This window comes from Rattus norvegicus, chromosome 5 (genome assembly GCF_021556685.1).
Source record: "Rattus norvegicus strain SHRSP/BbbUtx chromosome 5, alternate assembly SHRSP_T2T, whole genome shotgun sequence".
Classification (NCBI taxonomy): Eukaryota; Metazoa; Chordata; class Mammalia; order Rodentia; family Muridae; genus Rattus; species Rattus norvegicus.
In genome coordinates this window covers 135,585,940-135,595,327 of record NC_141538.1, presented here as the reverse complement: position 1 = coordinate 135,595,327, position 9,388 = coordinate 135,585,940, and the positions used below count along the sequence as shown (strand labels likewise).

Below are 9,388 nucleotides of genomic sequence, written 5' to 3'. Positions count from 1 at the left end.
AGGACAATGAGGATAAGGAAGAGGAGGGGGAGGAGGAAGAGAAGGAGGAGGAGTGGGAGGGGGAGGGGAGGAGGAGGAAGAGACAACCAAGATGTCTTATCTTACACTAGTCCTATCAGAGACCTGATGAGATAGCTTAGTGGTTGCCCTTCCAGTTGACCTAAATTCCATCTCTAGCACCCACATAACAGCTGACAACTGTCTGTTACTGCAGCCCCAGGGAGATCCAACGCCCTCTTCTGGCCTCTGTAAGCACTGTACAAACCTGCATTTAGGCAAAATACCAATCAATACACACAAAATAAAGATTTTAAACCTTTTTTTGAAAAAAAAATATTTACTTATCTATTTTATGGATGTGAGTACACTGTCGCTCTCTTCAGACACACCAGAAAAAGGGCATCAGATCCCATTACAGATGGTCGTGAGCCACCATGTGGTTGCTGGGAATTGAACTCAGGACCTCTGGAAGAGCACTCAGCGTTCTTAACCGCTGAGCCATCTCTCCAGCCCCCAAACCTTTTTAAAAGTGTTGTTTTATTGCTTGCTAAAGGCTGCCGGTCAGCATCTGTCCGTGCGCTCCTGAACGTGGCTTCCCGACCACCCGGCCTTCACACAGGTATCCTGACCCCAGACCCTCCAAGAGTTCACAGCTTTTGACCCCAGACCCAGCACAGTTTTGTTTTCTTGAATCACTGACAACAAGAAACTAACATTTTGTGTTTTATAATAAACCCTTAATTTAATATTCAAAAAAATAATGATTTTGTTGTTGTTGTTGATTTTGAGACAGTGTTTCCCTGCCCCTGCCTCCTGAGTATTGGGGTTAAAGGTGCGTGCTACTGCTGCCTGGCTAGAGGAGGGTATACATATTTAAAACATAAAACTCAGGTTTTGGTAGAAATCTTATATTGAAGTTGTAAAGTGCCAGTCTGACAACTTCAAAGAGTGGAAGGTGTCTAATGAAAGGAAACAGAGAACGTCATCTTCACCAACAGGAGATGCTACAGTCTCACCCAACATTGGTATCTTTGTTCCCTGAGCCACTTCTGGAATGCAGACTAGCTAGCATGCTTAGTAAACTGGAGGGAGGCTACAGTGTCTTTCCTCCTAAAGACCTTGCTAAGTCCTCTATCTGTACAGATACAGCCCACATTTTCCACACTGTCTTTCATTTCTTACAGTTCTCTTGAATCTTCTAATTCATAAAGGCTACCAGATGTCCCCATCTACATGTGCAAATCATTCCATATTTTCTTAGTTGTTATACTCAGTATTGATATAGGCTTGCTTGCTTGCTTTGTCTTTTTTTGAGCCACCATGTGGTTGCTGGGATTTGAACTCATGACCTCTGGAAGAGCAGTCGGGTGCTCTTAACCGATGAGCCATCTCTCCAGCCCCCTTTGTCTTTTTTTGAAACAGAGTTTCTCTATGTGGTTGCCCTGGAACTCACTCTGTAGACCAGGTTGGCCTCTTTTTTTTTTTTTTTTTTTTTGGTTCTTTTTTTTCGGAGCTGGGGACCGAACCCAGGGCCTTGCGCTTCCTAGGTAAGCGCTCTACCACTGAGCTAAATCCCCAGCCCCCAGGTTGGCCTCTTAACTCCAGAGATCTGCCTGCCTCTGTCTCCCAAGTGCTGGGATTAAAGGCATGCACTACCAGCCTGGTGACAATGTGCTTCCTCTCTAGAGGTAGTAAGGAATACATGGACCAAATATAATCTTCAGCAATCTTCTGATAACCCCAGGTAAGCTGGAGAGATGGCTCAGACCTTAACAATATGTACAAACAGCTCAAAATGGCCATAACTCCAGTTCCAGAAGATCTGCACGCTCCTCTGGCCCCTACAGGCACCTGTGCTCATGTGCACATAGTCTAACACATAATTAACATAAAATAAAGGGTTTTTTTAAACCTCCAGATAGATAGAATGTATAACCTATATATCCGTGGGCCATTTCTCTGTAACTACTCAGACTGTTTAACAACTATTTTGTTAATTAAAGGTACTCCAAAATGAACAAAACCTTCCCTTCTTGTAGGAATCAACTGTCCAGTGACTCTCAAGGCAACAATAAGTCCTTCTGTGCTTGGTCATCTTGCAACTCCACCACTTTTCATTTTCTGCAGCAGATGCGCCAACGAGCTTGCCCCATTTCCGGTAGTGATCGCGTGCACCGGTAGTGATCGCGTGCACCGGTAGTGATCGCGTGCAGCAAGTGATGTTGGCCTCTGGGAGCAATAATTCCTTCTGTCTGGTGAGTCTGGAAAGTGCCTCTTCAGGTGAGGCTGCCATCACCGCTGTCCTGCCGCTGTGCAACTTCCTCTTTCCGGCTGTGTTAGTTTCTCGAGATCCGGGTACCTGGGTTATTCAGACTTCTCCAACTCTTGTCAGTTTCACGGGAGTTGAGAAGGAGGAAAGAATCAAGAATGTCTGTGCTAACCCCCAGCTCTCTTCTCACAGATAACATATCGGGACCACTATGCAATTATTTCACCCCATGTCTCTCTCTCCTTTTTTTTTTTTTTTTTTTTTTTTTCTTTTTTTCGGAGCTGGGGACCGAACCCAGGGCCTTGCACTTGCTAGGCAAACCCTCTACCACTGAGCTAAATCCCCAGCCCTCCATGTCTCTCTTTCTATGTAGACTACAAACTCCTCATTCACCACAGCGTGTGACATTTTATTAGCCTCCTCGTCAATGCTCATTGAAGGGGGCTACTAGGCTAGCTTACAAAGTACAGTAAAGGCATAGAAATGGTTATTTTCCAGAGACATTTGAGTAAGAATCAAGTGAAAGGGAGAAACTCCCCTTAGACAGCATAGAAAAAGTGGTTCTTAGAGCTTGGTCTTCACAGATAAAAATAAGAATTCACAAGGCAAGCCAAATATGACTGTACCTCTATGATCAGGAGCTGAGCGATTAGAACTCAAGTCCAACCTGGGATGCAGAGTAAGACCCTGTCTGGAAAAGAAAAGAAAAGAAAGAAGTGAAGGAAATAAAGAACTTACCAGGCAAAAGAAAAAATAGGGGCCAAGCCATTAAAAGAAATCCAAGCTAAGCAGAGTGGTACACACTTGTAATCGTTCAAGAGATGCAGGCAAGAGAATCATGAGCCTGATGTCAACCTGAGATACACAGAAAGACCAAGCCTAAAAACAGACAGACAGGGCAGATGGCTCAGTGGTTAAGAGCACTGGCTGCTCTTCCAAAGGTCCCGAGTTCAATTCCCAGCAACCCCATGGTGGCTCACAACCATCTGTAATGGGATCCGATGCCCTTTTCTAGCACACAGATGTGCATGCAGATAGAGCACTCATATAGAATAAATAAAAAAAGAACAGACAGAGAACAGTGTATCAAACAAAGCAGAAACTTCTTTTTCCTTTCATATAGAAGCCCAGAAGTAGGCTATCCAGATCAGATAGAAGATCCCTCTATATGCCATGCCAAGATTCTTATTTTGTTTTGTTTTATTTTATTTTATCTTATTTTATTTGAGACAGGGTCTTGGTAACCATGGCTATCCTGGAACTCTCTATGTATACCAGGCTAGCCCCAAACTCATAGAGATGTGCCTCTGGAGTACTAGGATCAAAGGTGTACACCAGCACACCTAACTATAAAATTCTATTACCAAAAAGAAGGAGAGAATGGTTACAGCCATGAATCCCAGCTGGAGGGAACACTCTAAACAAAACTCTTTCGGGGCTGGGGATTTAGCTCAGTGGTAGAGCGCTTACCTAGGAAGCGCAAGGCCCTGGGTTCGGTCCCCAGCTCCGAAAAAAAGAACAAAAAAAAAAAAAAAAAAAAAAAAACTCTTTCACATAAGAAGAGAACAGCCTATGTGAAGAACCAAAAATGTTCACGTTTGCCTAAAATGTGGAGTGTAAGCCCCTGAACGTGCCAGGAAGCAGGGCGAGTAGGCAGAGTCCTGATCATAAGTCTCTGTGTCTTGTTTCACGCACAAGCACCCTTCCACCTCCACCTCGGCCCTTGATCAGAGAACCGGACCAGAGAGGCCTCAGATCTATCCTCTACCTGGGATGTTCCTTCTCCCACATCTTTACTTATGTACCTTCCTTTCCTTTGAGTCTCAGTTCAGATTTCATGTCTTCAAAATCAATCATCTTCCCTCACATCGCCAGCCAGAGGGCTGTGCTCCACATCAGCTTTTACTGTGAGATTCTTTGCTTTGTTTCAGTTTTGGGTTTTTGAGGCAGGGTCTCTGGGTGTAGCCTTGGCTATTCTGGAACTCACTCTGTAGACCAGGCTGACCTCCAACTCAGAGATCCGCCTGCCTTTGTCTCCTGAGTGATGGGATTAAAGGCATGTGCCCCACCCCCCCACCCCACCGCTGGGTCAGGATCTTCTCTTTTATTTTTGATAAGGTTATTCTTATTTACGTATATGAATGTTTCTCCTGCATGTATGTCCAGAAGAGAGTACTGGATCCCCTGGAACTGGAGTTACAGGCGGTTATGAGCCATCTGCCACATAAGATCTGGGAACTGAATCCAGGTCCTCCATAAGAGCAGCAAGTGCTTTTAATCACTGAGGCATTTCACCAACTGTGGGGTAGCCTACTTTAATTTGTGTATTATGTGTTTATGGTATGTCCATGTATAACTGTTCCTTATGTAGAGATGTGTGTGCATACTCATGTCTGTGGAGGCCAAAGGTCAACGTCAAGTGTCTCCTCCTTTTGCTCTCTATCTTTTTTAGTGAAAAAGTTTTTAACTTTATTATTATTATTATTATTATTATTATTATTATTATTATTATGAGTGTGTGGTGTGTGTGTATATGTGAGTGTTTGCCTACATCTATGTGTGTGCACCAGTTGCCTGCCTAGTGTCCTTGGAATCCATAAGATGGTGTCTGGTACTCTGCAACTGAAGTTATGAAACACTGTGGGTCACCATGTGGGTGTTGGGAATCAAAACTTTGGTTCTTTGCATGAACGCCCATCGAGTCATTTCTAAAACTGCTTTCTCCCAAACCCGTCTTTCTTTGAGGCAAGATTTCTCACTGAACCTGGAGCTCATCAACCAGGCTGGCTGGCCGAGGGGTTCCAGGGATCCATCTTTTTTAACCCTTACCTGCTAACCCTCTATCCTTCCAAAGCCCAGTTACAGACACATTCATGGTACCCAGACCTCATGTAAGTGCTAGGAATCTGAACTCCTTGTGTCTGCACTGCAGCCATCATCCAGACCCTGGTACCATATTTTAATTTTTATAAGCATTTACCACTATCTAAAAAATAAATGCGGGGTTGGGGATTTAGCTCAGTGGTAGAGTGCTTGCCTAGCAAGCGCAAGGCCCTGGGTTCGGTCCCCAGCTCCGAAAAAAAGAAAAGAAAAAAAAAAAAGAAAAATAAATGCACTAAATAAATCCTTTAATTTGTTTAATTTTTAAAAATTTGTTGGTATTTGCATGTGTGTGAGGCTGAGTGTCACAGTAGGCCTGTAGAGGTCAGAGGGAAGCTCGGAGGGATGGGTTCTCTCCCTCTACCATATAGGCCCCAGGGATCCAGCTCAGGTCATCAGGCTTCAAGGCAAATGATTTTACCCAATGATCATCTCAATAAACAGTGTTTGTTTCTTTGAAACTGAATTTCATGTAGCCTAAACTGGCGTGGAGCTTAGTATGTGATCAAGGATGATTTTGAACTCCTGATCCTCCTGCCTCCACCTCTTAGGGTTAGTACATGTGAATACCACCATGCTGAGCTTTTTAAAAATTTTATTTGTTTTGGGGGTGTTTGGAGACAGTAGCTTGCCTTAAGCTCACATACTCCTGTCTTAGCTTTCTGAGCGTTGTAACACCATGCCAGACTCATTTTTAAACCACTCTGAAAGAAAGCAAAGTATATCCTCTTCCAAGTTGTATCTGTTCTATTTCACCCTTTAATCTCAGCACTTGAGAGGCTGAGGCAGGGCTACACAGAGAAAAACCTGTCTCAAAAAAAAAAAAAAAAAAAAAGCATGTTATCTACTTCCTAACACTTCGGAAGCTGAGGTAGGCAGATCATAACTTCAAGGCTAGCTTGGCTGCAGAACAAGCTTGAGGATCCTGCCTCAAAAATAACCAAGCAAAACCAGAGCTGATATGGCTGAGGAGTACAGTCTGCTGTCTGAGGTCAGTATCCTTTCAGCACCTCACTCTTTTGATTATGTATACAGTGTTCTGCCTGCATATATACCTGAAGGCCAGAAGAGAGCATCGGATCCCATTACAGATGGTTGTGAGCCACCATGTGGTTGCTGGGAATTGAACTCAGGACCTCTGGAAGAGCAGTCGGAGCTCTTAACCGCTGAGCCAGCTCTCCAGCCCAGCACCTCCCTCTTGAGTCATCCATTTTATCCTTCAACATTGATACACAGTTTTTATCAACACTTGAGTTTAGGGTTTTAAACACTTGCCATTGTTTTGTTTTGTTTTAATTTCACTCCTTTCTTTTGTGGGGTAAGAATGCTGCAGTGCATTGTTCAAGTTAAAAGAAACCTAGAGTTGGTTTTCTCCTTCCATCATGTGGGTCTACAGGACCAAGCTCAGGTCCACCTTGGCAGCTAGTGCCTCTCCTGAACCATCCCATCAGCCTCCACAGTCTTTTTGTTTTCCTTAAATGATTGGGAGGGACCAGTGTGTGCACATGTTACACACACACAGAAAAGGAACTTTTAAAAAATATTTATTTTGGGCTGAAGAGATGGCTCAGTGGTTAAGAACACTCGACTACTCTTCCAGAGGACCTGAGTTCAGTTCCCAGCAACCACATGGTAGCTCACAACCATCTGTAAAGAGATCCGATGCCCTCTTCTGGTGTCTGAAGACAGCGACAGTGTACTTATATAAATAAAATAAATATTTTTTTATTTATTCATTTATTATATATAAGTACACTGTCGCTGTCTTCAGACATACTAGAAGAGGGCATCAGATCCCATTACAGATGGTTGTGAGCCACCATGTGGTTGCTGGGAACTGAACTCAGGTCCTCTGGAAGAGCAGCCTGTGCTCTCAACCACTGAGTCATTTTTCCAGCCCAAAAAGAAACTTTTTTTAGTGGTTGGATTCTAAAGAAAGGAAGCCAAGATTTTGTTTTGTTTTGTTTTGTTTTGTTTTGTTTTGTTTTCTGAGACAGGGTTTCTCTGTGTAGCCCTGGTTGCCCTGGAACTTACTCAGTAGATCAGGGAGGCCTTGAACTCTGCCTGCTTTTGTCTCTAGAGTTTTGGCATTAAAGACATGTACCACCAAGCCCAGCTAAGATATTTTTAAGTTTTACTTATTTTTATTTTCAGTAAATATTTTGCTTCATTTAAGCAGAGTTACTTCTTTATGTGTGTGTGTGTGTGTGTGTGTGTGTGTGTGTGTGTGTGTGTGTGTGTGTGTGTTTATTTATGTGTAGGCCCTGTCCATAGATCCCCTCTAGTGATGGTTGGTTCTGAACCACCATGTGGGTGTTGGGAGTCAAACTCTGGTCTTGTGCAAAAACAGATGCTCTTAACCACTATGCAGTCTCTCCAGTCCCTGTTTTTCATTTTGTTTCGAGGCAAGGTCCCATTCTGTAGCCCAGGATGACTTGAGGCTCACTGACTTCAAATTTCTGGCAATCCTCCTGTCTCCGTCTTCAAAGTGCTGGGATTATAAACCATCGTGCATGCTGTCTTCTTACATTTTTATTTAAAAAAAAAAAACAGTAGGAAGAATTCACTGCTTGCTCTATCTCGGTGTGAAGATTTCCTCTGTGGAAAAAGGAATCGTATGTGACACTTCTGACCATGAAGAGTCAATTCTGCCTCCTGGAATCAAGAGTGCTCTCCAGAGAAGACATCTGTGCTGCAGCAGCCATTACCCCATGTGCTTGTCATCAGATCGGCAGCAGGGACTGCCTGGGTGTCTCTGGGCTGTCACGGACCCTGAACTGAATGGGGCATTTATCACCCAGTTATAGATAGATCAGCTGACCATCACGCACAGGCCCCAAGAGCCTATCAATTAGCCCCTGTTGTTTGCTAGCCCTTGTCCAAGCACACAGATACTCTGGCTCTGGTACTGAAGTCCCATCATCAGTCTCCTCCAGCCTCTGAAGAGTGATAAGGCATAGCTTGCTGTCCTCTACCATCCCTCATCTCCACTTGGATAAAGTGTCGGTTAATTAGCTAATGTGAGTAAAAATGTCTGACGCCAATTAAAAAAAAAAAAAAAGGTTCAGCTAAGCCATTGTACTTGGCCCCCTACCCGAAACTCTTCCCATTCCTAAGTCTGCCCACAAGACTCGCCCTTCAGTCTCTCAGTCCGAAATCTACACAAGGGACCGGTGAGGTGGCTCAACAAGTAAACCAGGCTTGACCACCCAGTTAGATGCCCAGGACCCACACGGTGGATAGAGAAAGCCAACTTTTGCAGTCATCTGTCCTCCACACGGTGCTGTGACACATGTGCTAATACACAAACACAGACAATAAATAATATAATAAAGAAAAAGAGGAAATCAACTTAATAGCTGCACAGCACGCCACCACATTAATCAAATTTTGGGTGATCTTTGATTTCTTTTTGGAGGTAAACAGACCATTGACGGTGTCAACCACCTTCTTGTAAACAATTGTGCAGAAATCATCCCCTTTCTGTGCACATTTGCAGACATCCCCAGCACTCAACTCAGTCCACTGTGTCTCCATCCAAGTTCTGAAAGCTCTAAGAAATCTCTGTTAAGAAAGCTGATTCCCACAGGGAGTCAGAATGACAGAAATACCCCTAAAATACCCAAACCTACAAAAAATTCCCTGCAGTTTGTCCAATGTCAAAACGGGAAGGTGCCCAAGACAAATGCGCGTCCCTGCCACCTACCTCCCCTCTCTTATAAGGTATATCCGTGGGATACAACTGGAAATAGCTGACCTCTATCTTAGCGCCCAATTTCCTTGGGCCAAGTTTGGGCGATTCCTCTATGTTCTCTGAGGGTCTTTAGAGAGGAGCTGCAGCGTCCTTGCCCCTGCATCCTATTATCCATTTGTATTCCTATGGCTCCATCAGCAACAGTCCCTCTGTCAGTTCTTCCAGGTTCCCCGATTGTCCCACTGCAATCCTCCCCCTCCCCCAACCCAGCCGCAGCCCGTGGGATCACTTGAAGACATAATTATGACTCTGTTGCTTCCTGCCCAAAAGTGTTTGATGGCACAGTGTAAATCCACACATATGGGCACACAAATTTTCATCATCACATTAATTTTTTCCATGTATTTGTGTGAGTGTGCGTGCGTGCGTGCATGTGTGTACATGCGTGTGTGTGCACGTGTGTGAGTGTGGTGTGTGTGTGTGTGTGTGTGTGTGTGTGTGTGTGTGTGTGATAATCCATGTGTGAGAGTTAAGAAGCTTTGTAG

The 9,388-nt window shown here is 44.1% G+C and overlaps 1 protein-coding gene and 1 long non-coding RNA gene across 2 annotated transcripts in view; one reads left to right on the top strand and one right to left on the bottom strand.

Moving 5' to 3' along the window:
- Positions 1-9,388, top strand: part of LOC148005993 (uncharacterized) — a 1,435,680-nt gene that overhangs the window by 1,321,104 nt on the left and 105,188 nt on the right. The window lies entirely within an intron of this gene.
- Positions 1-9,388, bottom strand: part of Pik3r3 (phosphoinositide-3-kinase regulatory subunit 3) — a 122,764-nt gene that overhangs the window by 100,073 nt on the left and 13,303 nt on the right. The window lies entirely within an intron of this gene.